This window comes from Crotalus tigris, unplaced genomic scaffold (genome assembly GCF_016545835.1).
Source record: "Crotalus tigris isolate CLP2741 ecotype Arizona unplaced genomic scaffold, ASM1654583v1 scf7180000017739.2905288, whole genome shotgun sequence".
NCBI lineage: Eukaryota > Metazoa > Chordata > Lepidosauria > Squamata > Viperidae > Crotalus > Crotalus tigris.
Window position 1 is genome coordinate 847,423 of NW_024096605.1, and position 15,944 is coordinate 863,366.

General features: G+C 40.1%; 1 protein-coding gene across 2 annotated transcripts in view; it reads left to right on the forward strand.

Moving 5' to 3' along the window:
- Positions 1-14,894: 14,894 nt before the first annotated feature.
- LOC120306480 (TLC domain-containing protein 4-B-like) overlaps positions 14,895-15,944 on the forward strand; it is a 36,047-nt gene continuing 34,997 nt past the window's right edge. The window contains exon 1 of one of the 2 annotated variants that reach the window (XM_039339782.1): positions 14,895-15,618. The gene's annotated coding sequence lies outside the window, so the exon portion shown is untranslated. The remainder of the gene's footprint in view (positions 15,619-15,944) is intronic. The other variant, XM_039339781.1, reaches the window with a different exon arrangement.

Here is a 15,944-nt window from a genome sequence, read left to right on the forward strand (position 1 = left end):
GCGTCCCAGCCACAATGGAAGTCAGGCAACAATAATTAGAATACTAAAAGGGCACACTCAAGCACAGGTCAAAGTACATTTCACAACAAACAGGCATCTCGAACACAAAGCCCCAAAGAATGTATAAAAACCCGCCTATTCTCAATTCCATTTTGTCAGCTGTCCCAGAACTGCATGCTGTCGTTGGTTCTGTTCATCAATAAACTGATCTTTCCTAAGCAGCTAGCTTCCATTTTATTTCTGGCTTGGAACTGGACCTGATTTTTTTCTTCCAATACTACCATGAAAGTGTGGGTTGTACTTTTTCATGTGTATTTCTCCAATAACCCAACTAATCCAAATGCACTTTTTTCCAACTTAGCAAAAAGCTTATATTAGTAAAGTCTCTGCCCTTTCTGCTGCATTCCGCATTAACTGAAGCTTCCAGGTAATCTACAAGGGCAGTCCCATGTGGAGCACTTTTAGCAGCAAAGTGACCAGGGCATGAGCAACTGAATGAAGGGTTCCCTAATTTAGGAAAAGGAGCAACTGGGGCACCAGATAATGCTCAGCACAAGCCTTCTTGGCTACTGCTGCCATATGTTCATCAAGTAAGAGCTGTATGTCCAGCTGTGTGTTCCAAATTGTGTACCACTCTTTAATGGGGAAGTGCCACATCTCAAAGTCAAACTTGAAATATCTCCTAATTTGGTCCAAATACCCACAGCTGCTCAGTCTTGTTAGGATTACTATCATAACAAGTCTTGAAAGCCTGTCAGAATTTTCTTTTGTTCCTTCTTCTGTCAAAGAGGATTGGGGTAGGGTTATTTTAAGTTTGTTTCTCACACTTTTCCAGGACATTATCACTTCTCTTCCTTTAACAGGTCCTCCATTCTTTCATTAAGATGACCTCCACATTCCTCTATAGTAAGTATGTGTGTTCTAGTTCTTTATGCACATTTAAGATTGTGCATAAGTAAACCATTTCTCTTTAAAATCTTGATTTGGAATAAGAACCTGAAATCCTGAGGCAAACTTTTTACAGCAAGTTCCTTATTTTAAATGTAATACCATCTTGTGGTATGATTGCAACACTGCATCTTATTTTTTTTCCCAGTTAATTTGGAAACAGCACTTTTATTAAGTTGGCTCTGAATATATCGCCTTCAAGACTGAATGCTTGCATATTAGAAATCAACAGATAGAAAATTTTTATCTTTTTTTTCTAATAGGTTTCATTGATTGCCTGTGATATTGGGGGGAAAGAAAGAAGGGATCAAATCTCTAGAACCACCTGCCTGTATATTAAGGTGACCAGCTTTTTTACAATGAAAAGGAGGACACAAATAAATTGAAAAAAAAATATCGTAAATAAAAGAAACATTTTATTCATTGCAACAATAATACAGACAACTTGCATGTGCAAAGTTTGCCAGCTGGGTGTTTTGGCGCTCTCAGCAGCAATTCCTATTGGCTTTCGAAAGCCAATAGCGGGAGTAGCACAGCTCATGCAAAAGTTGAAAAAAAAAACCATCAAAAAAAGGTGCCAGAACGCCGTTCTGAGCGTTCTATGAGGGGAAAAAAAGCCCTGCAGATTAGTCTTGAAATATCGAAAAGGAGAACATGTAGGAGGACACTTTTCGAGGGAGGACAGAACTTACAAACGGAGGACTGTCCTCCCTAAAGGAGGACGGTTGGTCACCTTATGTATATTATATAGACTTGGCTGGCTCAGGAATTCTGGGAGTTGAAGTCCACGAGTCATAAAAGAGCCAAGGTTGCCTACCTCTGATATAGACAGAAGATCACATTTTAGGAAACTCTCTCCCCCCCCCTCATTTTTCAATGTTTATTTTTTTTTAATCATAAAAAGTGACATAAGCTGTAAAAGTCTCATTTCCCACATTAGGCTTAGGGAAAGGATCCCAAGTGAAATGCTTCAGGGGAAAAATGTGATAGCAGAGACTAGCAATTAACTATCTTGAAGCAGGAGATGGTGGCCTGGTTTGTAGCCTAGAGGCCTTTTGGGAGAGGATGTTTTAAATATCTCCTCTTCTCTTTTCTGGGAGTAAAATCCCTGGCCCTTACTTAAATTTGAAATACCATTAAAAGTCTAATAAGGCAACTCAAATGAGGGCTTCTTGAGGAAACAGTGCTTTAATAGATCAAATAAAACAGCTTGGTGGCAAATAATCTGGAAAGCTGGCAGAGTTAACGTCCAGAAATGCCACACCTTAGAAAGTAACATTGCTTTATAAACTTTGTTAGCCAGTGAAAATCAGACAACAGAGCCATTACATCATAAAGAAGACATAAATCACTCCTGTACGCTTATTCCCTCCTTCAGTACATCCCGTCCATGTACATGTCTTCCCATGCTTACATGAAATTTGTCCCTGACGCAAACGCTGATTACAAAAGTGAGACAGCAATAATTAGGCTAAACAATTTCATTTTGTTCCAGTTACAGAACCCTTCATGGGCTCAGCTGATCTACTATATGGTGACAGAGGTAGGTGATGTGGACATGAGAGAAGACATTCCAGACTTTCAAAAAAGTCTCTTTCCTTCAAACATTTTCAAAGCACCTTTCCCTCCTTTTCTTTTTCTTTCTTCTAAATTAGTTTCAGCAGAAACATAGACTTGCACACACAAATCAGAGTGGAACAGATCTTCCCAGGTCCTACATCACCCAGATGCCAGTGAAAACTGCAGAGAAAGGAAGGACTCCTGGACCCATTGGCCCCCCACGTAAAGCCTCAGAAGATAATTGGAAAGACTATGGGGGAGGGAGGAAACTCATTGTAAGGTTTTCTTTCTTGCCTCATTTATGTTGTAATTAAGCAGTCAAATGGATACATGGAAGGATGGCATTGGGAATGGTTGGCACAGCAAGTCCTGAATACCTTGGATTTCTGTCTTGTGGGAGGGAAAATTTGTCCAGGATGTTTGTATTGCATGTCTTCTAGAACCTAGCTGCATGCACACATATACACACACCGTTCAGAATCACCCTGAGACTATCCCCATGTAAAATTCCCCAGGCTGTTTCTTGTTCTGTGGCACTAAGGCCTTTGCATGCATACCTTCTTGCAAATTCCATGGAGGAGGGAACCATGCCCCCTCAGGTGATTTACAATTCATATGCCCTCACTGAGGAGGTAGCAGGAAAGACACCTGCAAACCCAGGCCCTGAATATGTTGCACTGGTGGTCTCATTAGTGGGAGAGCTAGGGCTCACTGTGTGCAATTTAAGAAATATTAATAGCCTGACTTGCACACTGGCTAACCTTAATTCGACATCACAAACCCTGGATGCACTAAACTAAGAGCTTAGGCAGGCTCAGTAAGCAACCTTTGCAAATGGGCAGCCAGTAATTATTTAATAAGGCAAAACATGGCTGTGAAGAATTTTGGGGCATATGCAAACCTGCCTGGAAGCTCACAGGCAGTGACGTCAAACATCTAGAAAGAATTGGCACAGAATATTGGATATTATAAATTTCTTTTCCACCTAGCAGAACTTTTGCCCTGGCTTCTAGACATTGGTTGAAGGCTCCCCTTTTTGGGAGCCACTGCAGGGATCCATTTCTGTTGCCTCTATCAGTGTCTTCCCTTTTTGCATTAACAATTTACAAGCTTGTTTCCCCACATCCTGGAACCCCTCATAGAAGCACCTATTAAGTCTCCCTGAGCAGATCAGTTCTCAATCTTATGCCAGTAAAAGTGTGTCACCCACACTTATATGGCACAAAGGGGGGATTGTAGGAAGTCAGCAACCCCCCCCCCCCGAAAAGGAAATATTTTGAGGAATATCAAAAAAGCAGAAATTATATTCCCCCAAAGAAATCATGGAGGGGGAAAAAAATCTTAAAAGGTTTCCCCAGGCAGAAACTGAGCTCTGTAGAAATGCAAATTTGATAATCCTATTCAAAAAAACTGGTCCACCTATTCATAAGCAAAATGCCTTCAGCCACACTCCCAGAGAAGCAGGACATGACCTTTAGGACACAATAGGATTAACCCACCACCATTAGAATAGCAAAAGGGCACACTCAGGCTCAGGTCAAAATAAAAGCCACAGGAACAGGAAGAACCTCAAATTACAAAGCCCAAAGAAGGTATAAAAGCCTACCTATTCCCATTCCATTTTGTCAGCTTTCCAGAACCACATGCTGTTGGTTCTGTTCTTCAATAAACAGAACCTTCTTTCCTAAGCAGTCTCCATTTTGTTTATTCCCGACTTGGACTGGACCTGAAGACTTTTCTTTCAACACCTGCTTGAAGAGGAGAGTTCTGTTGTGTGCCAGTTATACCTGTTCCTTGATTGGGAGTCTCTGCTCATGGTCGTTCATGCCTTGTTCTTTTCCTAGATGAACTACTGCAATGCAGTCTACATGGGGCTACCCTAGAACAAGGCTTTTCAACCAGTGGTACGGGTACCACCTGTGGTACATTGGCAGCTGGCAGGTGGTACGCGACCATCCTAGAAAAGTGGTAGTGGGGGAGGGGAATGAGCTGAACCAGTGGCAGCACCGCACAAGCCTGAGTGAGAGATGGTGGAGTTGCAGGGCTGTCAGGGCTCAGCGGAAGCGCCAGGATCAGTGCCGCTTTCCAGCTGATCGGAGCTTCTTTGAGGCTGTCAGGGCTCAGTGGAAACACTAGGATCAGCGCCAGGCTCCAGCTGGAGCTCGGCTCTGATCCTGGCGCTTCTGCTGAGCCCAGAAGAAGCGCTGATCAGCTGGAATGTTGCAGCATCTCCAGGGTCTTGTGATTTACATTCAGATGCTTGGCAACTGATTCATATTTATGACGGTCACAGTGTCCCAGGGTCATGTGACCAAAACCTGCTGCAACCACCCAGTAGACGGGGGTAGTTTTTTTTTTTTGGTCATTAAGTTTTTGACACCTTACTGGTGGTACTCGGATGTTGCCATATCCTGAAAGTGGTACAATGGGTAAAAAGGTTGAAAAGTCCTGCCCTAGAAGAATATCTGAAAGTTTCATCTGATGCAGTATGCAGTGGTATAGGCAATTATGTATGTCCCTAGAATTGCACACTTTACACCTCTGCTCTGCAAACTATATTAGCAATTTACTTCCATGTCCAATTCAAGGTGCTACTTTCACCTTTAAAACTTCATGGCATGGGGCTGGGTTACTTGAGGGACTGCCTCTTCCTGATTACATCTGCCCATCCCATCAGATCTGGCCGAAGAGGTATGTTGCAAGTCCCATCTACTAAAGTGTTACATCTTGCAGAACCCAGAAGACAAGGGTTTTTTTTTGCCATGGCAACTGCCCTTTGGAACATCATTCCCCCTGAGGTGAGATTGTCACTTTGTCTGACATCCTTCCAGAAATTCCTCAAAACTTGGCTATGTCAACAAGCCTGAAACTCTCAAGAGAATGGCGATCTGAAGAGATGGCTCCACTATTCATAATATCAAATAGTCTCACCTAATCTTTTAAAATATTAATTCAATGTTTGTAATGGTAGTGTGTTTTAATACTATTATTTTACGATTTTATGGCATATATTGACCTGAGTCACATTCTGGGAAATGAATGGCTATATAAATATGATTGATTGAATGATAAATATTTAACTGGTTCCAATAAAGGAGAATATTTGTAGCTCACGGTTGAAATGAGGAGCCCTTGGTGGCCTCTGAACTTGGGTGTTTTCTTGCAGATATTTCATTATACCAGTGTTTCCCAAACTTGACAATTTTAAGGCATGAGGACTTCAACTCCCAGAATTCCACAGCCAGCAATGCTGGCTGTGGAATTCTGGGAGTTGAAGTCCACATGCCTTAAAATTGTCAAGTTTGGGAAACACTGCATTATACAAACTAGGTAACATCATCAGTGCCAACATGAAACATGAAAATTCAAGCCACAAAAGAAAATAGTAGATTTTAAAACCTAGAGGAGTAAAATATTTGGTGAAGGTAGCAGGTAGTTTATAAACCAAGGCTATAAATAAATAAAAAATCCTGCTGCCTTTGAAATACCTGGATACTATTCATTAGTAAGAATATTTCAATCTCTTCATCGTGAATGGAATTGATCAGATTTAAGAGTGGGTGCATTGCCAGTGAGAGTACAGGAACACTTGAAAATAATGTGTGAAACAGACCTAACCTCCATGTTTCAGCAAATTCATACTCAGTCTTCAACAAGGTTGGTGTATCAAACAGGCATTATCCTAGAAGGGAAGAGTTATCTTTACATGTTAGGAAGAAGAACCTTCTATGGCACATAGGATTTTGGGAAAGTAATTGGGGAATATTTAGGGAGAGAGAAAATATTTCATCTGTATGAAAGATAGGAAAATTGGTTCTGTGTACCTAGTCCCAGACCATCTGCTTATGTTCTACCAGGGTTGCATCTCATTTGAGGCCTGGACAAGTTTGTTGGCTAAGATTCTGAGCAAAACAGATCATTTGGGGGACCCTCATTGGTACTTCTCATTCCATATGAAATGCCCCAAGGTATTTTAAAAAAACAAATAGACCAATATCTGAGATATTGTGGACTCTCAATACTAGCCCTACTTGCTTAAGGTTTGAATAATAGCTATTGAAACTCTATTCTGATTTTTTTCCTTCGTAAGAGTCAAATCTGCAATTAATGTGTATAATCGAGGTATTGTATGGTTATAAACAGAAGAAAACAGCAATCATCTGAATCCTGTAAGGTTAATGGGAGGTTGTCTGTATTTCCTGCCCTTTTTTTGCTTCTGTATTCTAAAGGCCATACAATTTATTTATATTCCATCTGTGGTCATGCACAGAGAGAATAGAACAATTGTCCTCACATAAGCTATAACTCTCACATTCCCAGCTTCTAGTTTTAAAAGTGTAAGTCTCATGAAACTGTTGAAAGAAAAATCATCATCAGGGTCCAGTCCAAGCTGGGAATAAACAAAATGGAGACTGTTTTAGAAAGAAGGTTCTGTTTATTGAACTTCCAGAAACTTTAGTGACACAGCATATTGTTCTGGGGTGGCTGACAAAATGGAGCTGGGAGTGGTGGGGTTTTTTTATACCTTCTTGGACTTTTGTGTTTGGAGTTGTTCCTGTTTCTGTGGCATGAACTTTGACCAAGTCTGAGTGTGCTCTTCTGGTATTCTAATGGTGGTGGGTTAATCCTATTATGTCCTAAAGGTCATGTCCAGCTTCTCTGGGGCTGTGGCTGATGGCTATGTTCTGTGTTGGATTTTTGAATGAGAGGTTGCTGATTCTAATTCTATCATTCTGCTATTGTTAGCTATCAGTTTTGCTGCAAGGGATTTCAAAATATTTTGTCTTGAATGGGCTTCTGCCCAGTAGTATTTGATCATGAAAGGGGCCTCAGTCTTTCTGAATGGGATTATCAAATCTGCATTTCTACAGAGCTGGCCTGCTTAGTTTCTGTTTTCTGTTCAGAAATTCAGGGTTTCAGGGCATACCTGAAGCATTATTTTCTTTTATAGATTTATAGGCTCTCTCAACTTGTATGATTCTGGGAGGCTTACAGGATACTGTTGTAAAAACAATAAAATCAGACTATATAATTTGCAAAGAAAGTCTGGGGAAAAACAATAATCAATTAAATCCAAACATCCCACAAAGAGTTTACCATGCATTCTAACTCAGGGCCAAGTTTTAAGAGCTTGCTTAAACAAGACCAGGATAGGGATCATACAAATCTTGGGCAGAAGAGTGTTACAGAGTGTAGGTGCCATGACAAGAAAAACCTGCTTCTGAGGTTCCATAAAGTAGTATTACGTAATTGATAGGACCTGGAGCATGTCAACTCAAAGAAGCAAAAGAAGATAAGCATCCCCTCAAATATTTCCAAAAATGGGTTGCAGAATAGATTTGATTTTTTTTTGTTTAATTAAACATTTCCTTTTCAGTTTGCAGTTTAATAACTAGAACCCATTATTAGTTACATATATGGTAGAAAGAATCAGGTATTTGGATGATAGGTTGTAAATTATCCTAAATAGCGCTAGCACTTAGCATAGCACTTAAACTTATATACCGCTTCACAGTGCTCTACAGCTCACTCTAAGAGGTGTAAAGAATCAGCATATTGCCCCCAACAATCTGGGTCCACATTTTACTGACCTCGGAGGAATAAAAGTCTGAATCAACCTTGAGCCGTTCAGAATCGAACCCCTGGCAGTCAGCAGAATTAGTCTGCAATACTGCATTCTAACCACTGCGCCACCATGGCGTCTGAAACTTCCTAAAATAAAGTTAGGCAAATGACAAATTTATAGTGTAGTTCATGATGTTATCTAATCAAATGGTTTTAGAGAAATGCAATGCAGGGATTCAAGCAGGGGAATGGGAATGAAGCAATTTGACACCTTGGTTTACATTTGGAACAAAACTTTTTAAGATCTTGATATTTCTCTTTTTCTCCCTTCCTGGGAGGTTAGATGGAATCACTGCCTTATTTTTCTTAGTGCCTTATTTTGCTTCTACCCTGAAGCTGAGGCAGTGTGTCCCTGATGTTTTCGGAATATTGTGGTAATAAATAATCTTACTAAGCATATGAACTGTGATCCTTGTGGATGGTCTGGAGAACTCAGCCAAGAGCAATCTGAACAGGTGATTATTCTCATATTAATACACTAACTGTTCCCGGCCACGTGTTGCTGTGGCTCAGTCTGATTAAATGGAAAAGAAATGGTGCTGTTTTTCAAAAAAAGCATGTTTTTACCTGTCACAGGTGTGACATCTATATAATATAGGTATATAAAAACACGCACGTATTCGAATGCAACGTTGTGACAAAATTTCAAAGCAATCGGTGACGAACGTTCGGAGATTTAAGATTTTGAACAAACGAACATTTACATTTTTATTTATATAGATTCAATGCAATTATAAGGTGAAGGAACTCAGGAAGAAACTGAAGCCTTTAAGCACTGATAGAAAGATGTAGCTGTTAAGTATGAGAAACAAGGAAGGGAAAACCCAGGATACTAACATTGGAGTTAAAATGATCCAGTAAAGCTTGTGCCCAAAGTGGAATTCTACTCAGTTCTAGTACTGCAGTTGTAAAAATAAAAATAGAGTATTTATTTATTTGTTTATTCATTCATTCATTCAAGAAATGTATAAGGCCACCCAACTCATAATTTAAGACTCGGGGTGGCATACAGCTGTAAAAACCAAAAACAATTGGATTAAAAATATAATATAAAACTAAATTAAAAAATTGTACTCATACATAAATCACTTTCAAATATGTTGCCAAGAAAACTGCAGGGAGCTAGTCCAGGTAGTTGCCAGGAATCAAAACTGACTTAAAGGCACAAGCAAAGAAATCCAGACCCAAAAATTTAATTGAATAACAAATTTGCATTCTCTGAACTGGAGAGGAAGAGTTACCATCATGGCCCAATACACTAATAAAAAGACAAATCTTAATCTTCTCAGTTCTATAAAAGCATGAAGTGTTGCCTGGACCTTGAAGGACTGAGAGGAACTCCCTTTAGAAGATGGGTGGTTGATCAGATTCTTTCATGTCGTAATATTTGTGCAATATTTGTGTCCCTCTGTTTTTTCCCATCAAAGATATCCAGCACAAATTCTGCTCATTATAATAATAGTATAAAAGCTTCTGAAAGCTTCCCTATTTGTAGAATCCTAGAATTACCAGCTGAAATCAGAGGCAATTAATTGTTTTAATTAAACAATTTGGATGACAGAAAAATGCTTTTAGTTCCAGAGGTGGAGGGCCATTCAGTCCTTATACACTGTGAGCCATTACAGTTCTTCATGTCAACAATATAATTCAGGAAAAAATAATAATTCTGTTTCTGTTAATGTTACACAATTGGAAATCAGAAATCCTTGTTAATGTGGCTCAGATCTCCCATTGATATGTTCCCAGGTTGGAGAATATCCTGTTCCTGATGAAAAGATGTCATTGATGTTGGAAAATATGAGACTCTAATAGGGACTAGCTTGTATTTCTTCCTCTTTCCCAGCATTTGTAATGTAAAATTCACAGGATTTCCCTCCCGTATGTGGACTTTTAAGTGATTCTGAGCAACCAACCATATACACACACCTGTCAGGAAGATGATCCGGCATATGTTATGTGTACACGTTACTGTAGTTTTCACATAGTGAGTGAAAAAATAAGGTAAAAACAAATTTGGCCATAGCAAAAAGAGAAGGAAAGAAGCAAAAGAGAATGCCATTTTACCCAGCATGGGGAAGAAAAAATTTCAAGAGGATTTGAACATCATTTCTATACAGAGGGCTTTTCTTGAATTACAGCATTTACTGAAATCATTTTGGCTATGGCTTCTTAACTTTTTTCAATAAATATTGTTTATTATAATCTCTTAGATATCTTGTAAGCTTGTCTAAGTGGTTCAAGTTCTATCTGTTGGATGAAACCTGACAGGATATGTACTGATTATAATTATAGAACTTATGCTACTTTGCCAGAGATGATACTGTGGCTCAGCAGTTATGATGCTGGGCTTGTCGGCTGGAAAGCCAGCAGCCCAGGTTTGAGACCCAAGCTCTAGTGAAGGGGTGAGCTCCCTGTCCCCACCCCAGCTCCTGCCTATCTAGCAGTTTGAAAGCATGCAAATGCAAGTAGATAAATAGGTACCACTACGGTGGGAAGGTAGTGCTCCGTGATGTCATGTTGGTCACATGACCGCGGAAATGTCTTTGAACAGCACTGGCTTAATGGCCTTGAAATAGATATGAGCATCGCCCCCTACAGTCTGCAACAACTAGCAAAGTAAAACCCCCAGAGACTCCTTTAGCTTTTTTTTTAATGCTACTTTGCCATCACTGCTGAAATTTAATATTTTCAAGGCAGCTGGAGTAAGATTCAGTAATAATAATCAACACTTTAATTCAGTAAAATAAATATGCATGTAATAACAAACCACTACCTTATTTATCATGCTATCTAAACAACCTTCACATTAGAATTCACTCATAAGCAAGTGTATAAAATACTTCCTGATATTTATAACTCTACCATGCCTTTTTTTTTAATCCAATATGATTTGAGGACTGTGCACTTTCTGAGTATAAATGGGAATTGATCTGCCTTTGACTAAAACAGTAGAGAAAATTTATTTTGGTACCCTACAATATTGTGTGTGTGTAGCACATTAAGATATCAATTCCTAAGTTAGCCAAAATGCAATCAGACTCCAACTGCTCAGATAAATACTGTATAAACAAAACTGTAATGCCAGAAAATTGAATAGAACATGAAGCTGTTTAAGCATGTATTTTCGTAGAAGAAAATGAGGAAAAAAATTCTGAAAAGAATTAAAAAGGGCAGAAGTATTAATTGTACTACATGGCTGTAGTACATTTTAAAAGCTTTAAAAAAATAAAGGAACTTTGGCTTTTCAGGCTATTTGTAAACACAGATTTGGTGCTTTTTCATAAAAGTGCTAAACTCATGTTTAAAAGTAATTCTAAAAAAAAAAGCTGACATCAAGAGTCAGGTGCAAGTGAAATGAAGAGTTTCTTTCCACGTTATCTTGTTAGTGCTTTCTCCTGCTGTTTTAGAGCAGTAAAGTTGTATTAAAATATAGCCCCCAAAGGGCATGATGCTGTTGAATTGGCTGTGTGATAAGGCAGGTCTCCAATATTTGTGCTCTGGTGGGAAAAAGTTGATTCTCCCTTCTGCTTCTGCTGCCACCCCTTTGAGCTCAGTAGCCGGGATATCTGGTGATTGGAGATGGGCCTTTATCTCCCAGCTGTCAGACATTAAGAATTGAGATCACACATTAAGTTCCAGTTAAGATGATTTATTGACAAGAATCTAGTCAACTAACATTCATCACTAAATTGGTACTAGATAAGAGTCAATGGAATTCAGAAGGGGTTGGACTTAGACCATTGTGGGAACCTAATGATTCTAGGCTTATTACTCTCTTGACTGCCCCTGGCTCTACCTACTCTTCTACACAGATCTCCAATCCCATGAGCAGCTCCATGCAGTAGGAGACCTGATGAGTACTGGGGGAGAACCTGGTTGAAATAACTGTTCTTTACTTCAGACAAAAATAGAATAGTCCTAGAAATAAGGCCAGAGAATAGGTTTCAGAGAGTGCACTCATAAGCAGTCTGAAAGGAGCAACAGAACTGGGCAGTTTCCAGTCCTTGAGCTAATTATCAACTACATCATTGTTGAAACATCCTAGATCCATGGCCAATACTGTGTAGGGAGAAAGGAAAACATTACTAATACTTTGAATTGGAACAGTAGAAGGCTGCCTTTGTGGTAGGATAGGGATCAAAGAAACACAATGTCATGAGGATGTATCTTTTAAAAAGGCCTAATGGGGAACTTTCATGCCACTGTTAGGAAACACAAGGATGATTTATTAGTAAAGAGACCAAGATTAATTTGTTTCCACACCAAATTGAACATGAAGATAAGATGTTAATAATGAGATTAAAATTAATGTGTGTTTTCACCCCAGTTGAAAAAAAATGTCCTCTTGTAATCACATCCTAGGTTTTCCATAGAGATTCAGTGGCCCACTGTGAAAACATGCTATACTAGATCCAGTTTGACTATTACATAATTAAATTCACCTTAGTGACTCCCAACATTAAATGTAATTCCACAGATACCTACCAATCAAAATCTAGCATCTAATTAATTGTGGGAGCTTTACATTTCATTGGCATGCAAATTAATTTCTCTCTCTTATACACACATAACACTTTGGATACATGTGAATGTGAAGGATGTGTGTATATAATGTATGTCCTTATTTGTGATTTTTGCTTGTGTGTAATGTGAACTGTGGACACCACTTAATTTTGTTGTGAGTTACACAATGACAATAAAGATATTCTATTCTATTAGTGGTGGAGCTGATCTTTGTTGCTATACTTTGACCACCTAAATACATATTCACAAAGCTGCTTTTAGATGATATTATGGAATTATCCTGCCTCATCCCCAAACTTGTAAAGATGGTTGCATTCTTATGATATATTTTCACCATGACTGTTGCTTCTTTTATCAGAAAAAGTTAAGATGAGAAAGAACATTTGCTGATTTTTTTTTGTAATCCTTGTTTTGGAAAGATCCATAATCCATTAATTTTCCATTAAGTTTGACAGACAACTTTTTCTACTGTTTTAAACTCAGAAATTAAGACACTAGGTTAGCAGTCATTGATCCCATTCATTATACCGAGCTGAGTCAGCAATTTATGATTTTTTCCAGATGGATCCATCTCATATTTGAAGGATATCCTGGAAGTTATGGGTAGGTGATACAGGAAGGAAAACAATAATTTCATTTAAACTTAATAATGAATTAAATACAGTTGATATGATTATTTTCAAGGCAATCATTTAATAATTTCTATGAATTGCTACTGTTGGGAGGAACTCCCCCGTTCGGTCCTTCCAGCCGGGATTCCCCTTGACGGTGCGGCGCAGAAGAAATAGATCGTGAAGCCAGCTACCAGAAAGAGGTTTAATTTCGAGGATCAGCGTTGAGTGACAATTCAGCTTGAGTCCCCGGCTAGCTAGACAGAATGATCTTTTAAACAGAGGTTTTATACCTTTTTGTGGTTTCCAATTTTGTCAATTTTGATTGGTGAGTTTGAATCTGCCTTTTCTGATTTGTTGGTCAGTGACTATTGTTGGTTAAATTTCCTTGCTAATCCTGCCTGAAAGGTGTTAATTACTTTATTGTTGTGTCCTGATTGTTGCTAACTGGTTCCTCATTGTGTGTGTCAAGTGTTTGCCATTTAGCCTCAGGCTGCTGTTGACCCAGTTTAGTTGGGGTGTTCCTAGGTTATTTCTTAGTTGGGCTGGGGAGGGGGTGTCCAACTCTCATCACTACTTTAACATAATTTAGTGACAACTTTTTCACTGAAAGGCTTGGGAACCATATGCAGACCTGTCCTTCAGCTGTACACATATATATATAAGTCATAAAATTGGTAAGTTTGTTTTGGTACACAGCAAGTTTGTACAAGATCCTAAACCAATCAACTCAAATAATTTTCTAAATATGATCTGTGGCTCTTCGAAGATAAAGCAGATTATTTGCTAGAATGACTGCTGGGCAACAAACTAAGCCTTAGAAAAACCTCTCTATGATTGAGATTTGAAGTGCAGGAGGCAAATATGGCAGCAAGTGTATATTTTTATTATCTATCCAAAGTCAAGTATCAATACAGGTCTTAGGGTATTGTGTGAACTCGGCTATTAAGGCTTATTCAATAAATCATGGGTAAAATGAAAGGTGCTCCAAATAGTATGTTGTACAAATCCTCTTTTGAGCTGGGATATTGAAACTTTTCAGATTTTGGATCTACTATTAGTGCAAAGAAACATTTGGGGGCTTAGTTCTTCATTTCTTATAGATAATAATGCTGCTACTGCAATTTATAAATCCACCAACTGCTCAGGCCTATTGTGCTCTGCTTGATTTGGGCTTAACTACTGTGGCTTGTAAACCAGTTCATGGCTTAACATGAAGAAAACAAGTCACACTCTCATTCTAGCCTGTCCCAGACAATGAAAATAAACTGACATTGGGGAATAATCATATAATGTGTCTTGAGCTTCTTGGAGGGAAGATGGGAGGAAAATATAATTACAATAGGATCTATTCCCACAAGCACTAAGGCCAGAGTGCTTAGATAAAAGTGGCAGGTCGATTTGTTTTCCAGTCCTGACAATTATTGTTGGTTATTGCTGTTTCTTTTTTGTGCCATTTTGTAATGATACAGATTGTGATTAATTTATTTATCTGGCACATTTATACAGCTGCCCATCCTACGGACTGTACAAAGTTGAAAGAATATAAATGCATACAACAAAATAACCCATAAATAACCCCAAATCATGCAAAAAATAATTTAAAAAAATCTTTAAAAAGCCCTACAAGAGTGAATAAAGGGATGCCCGCTGCCCAGAGCACTTTAATAAAGGGGGAGCCATGTAAATAGGGCTAAATAAAAAAGGAAGGTTAAATAAAAAAAAATACAAGCTTTGCCTAACTTTGCACAGAATCCGCCTGAATCCAACCTAAAGATAGGAAACAGAAAGAGAAGAAAAAAACACCACAAAACAGAACAAAACAACAAGCATTTGTAAGGCCTGTGTAAAATCTCCAGCCTCCTCTTCCCATGAGGGACCTGCCGAAGGAAAGGCATCCCCTCGCTCTGGCAGGTGTCCACGAAGGCACCCTTTCACGCCTTTGCAAGGAGAGCGGCTGCCGCCTACTTCTTCCGCCGCGACTCCGCGGTACCTCTCCCCGGTTCAGGGGCCGACCAGGCGGCAGGGATTGGCCTTTGGGCGAAGATATGGCCCGGCTGCCGGAGGGGGTCACCGCAGCGATCGGCCTGCCCGCCGCCTCCGGGAAGCCAAACGGCGGCCAGCAGCGCCTCGGCTCCTTTAAGGCTGGGCAGGCGAAACGCGATCCCGCAGTGAACGCGGGCTTCTGCTGCCGCTGCAGGAGCCGCCGTAACAGCCGCCTCGCCATAGAAGCGAAGTCCACGCGTGGGCGGCCGGGCTGGCGTCGGGATTCTCCCGGCTGCGGGAGCTCGCCGGCAAGGATGGGCGGGGAAGCCGGCCGATCGCGCTGAGCCCGCAGGTGAGCGAGAAGGTATCGGCCAATCCTTCAGGCGAAGGGGGTGGGGGGTGAAGGGGAACCGGGTTGGGGAGAGCGGTAAGCGGAGAAGGAAAACTCGTAGGCCCCGTTGGCGGAGGCTCAGGGGATGCCCCGCTCCCTTCAGGGGCTCGACTGAGCTCAGCCAGGTTGGGCCAGAGGACACCGGGCAGACCCAAGGCGGGGAAGGGGGTGAAATAGAGTCAGGAGCTGGACGGAGTTCCCGTGGAGGTGAGATCTGAAGGGAAGAAAGGCGCCTCGATTCTCAACCCGGGAGTGGGTAGAAGGAAGGAATGAAAAGACAAAAACTGCCGGCTGCCCAG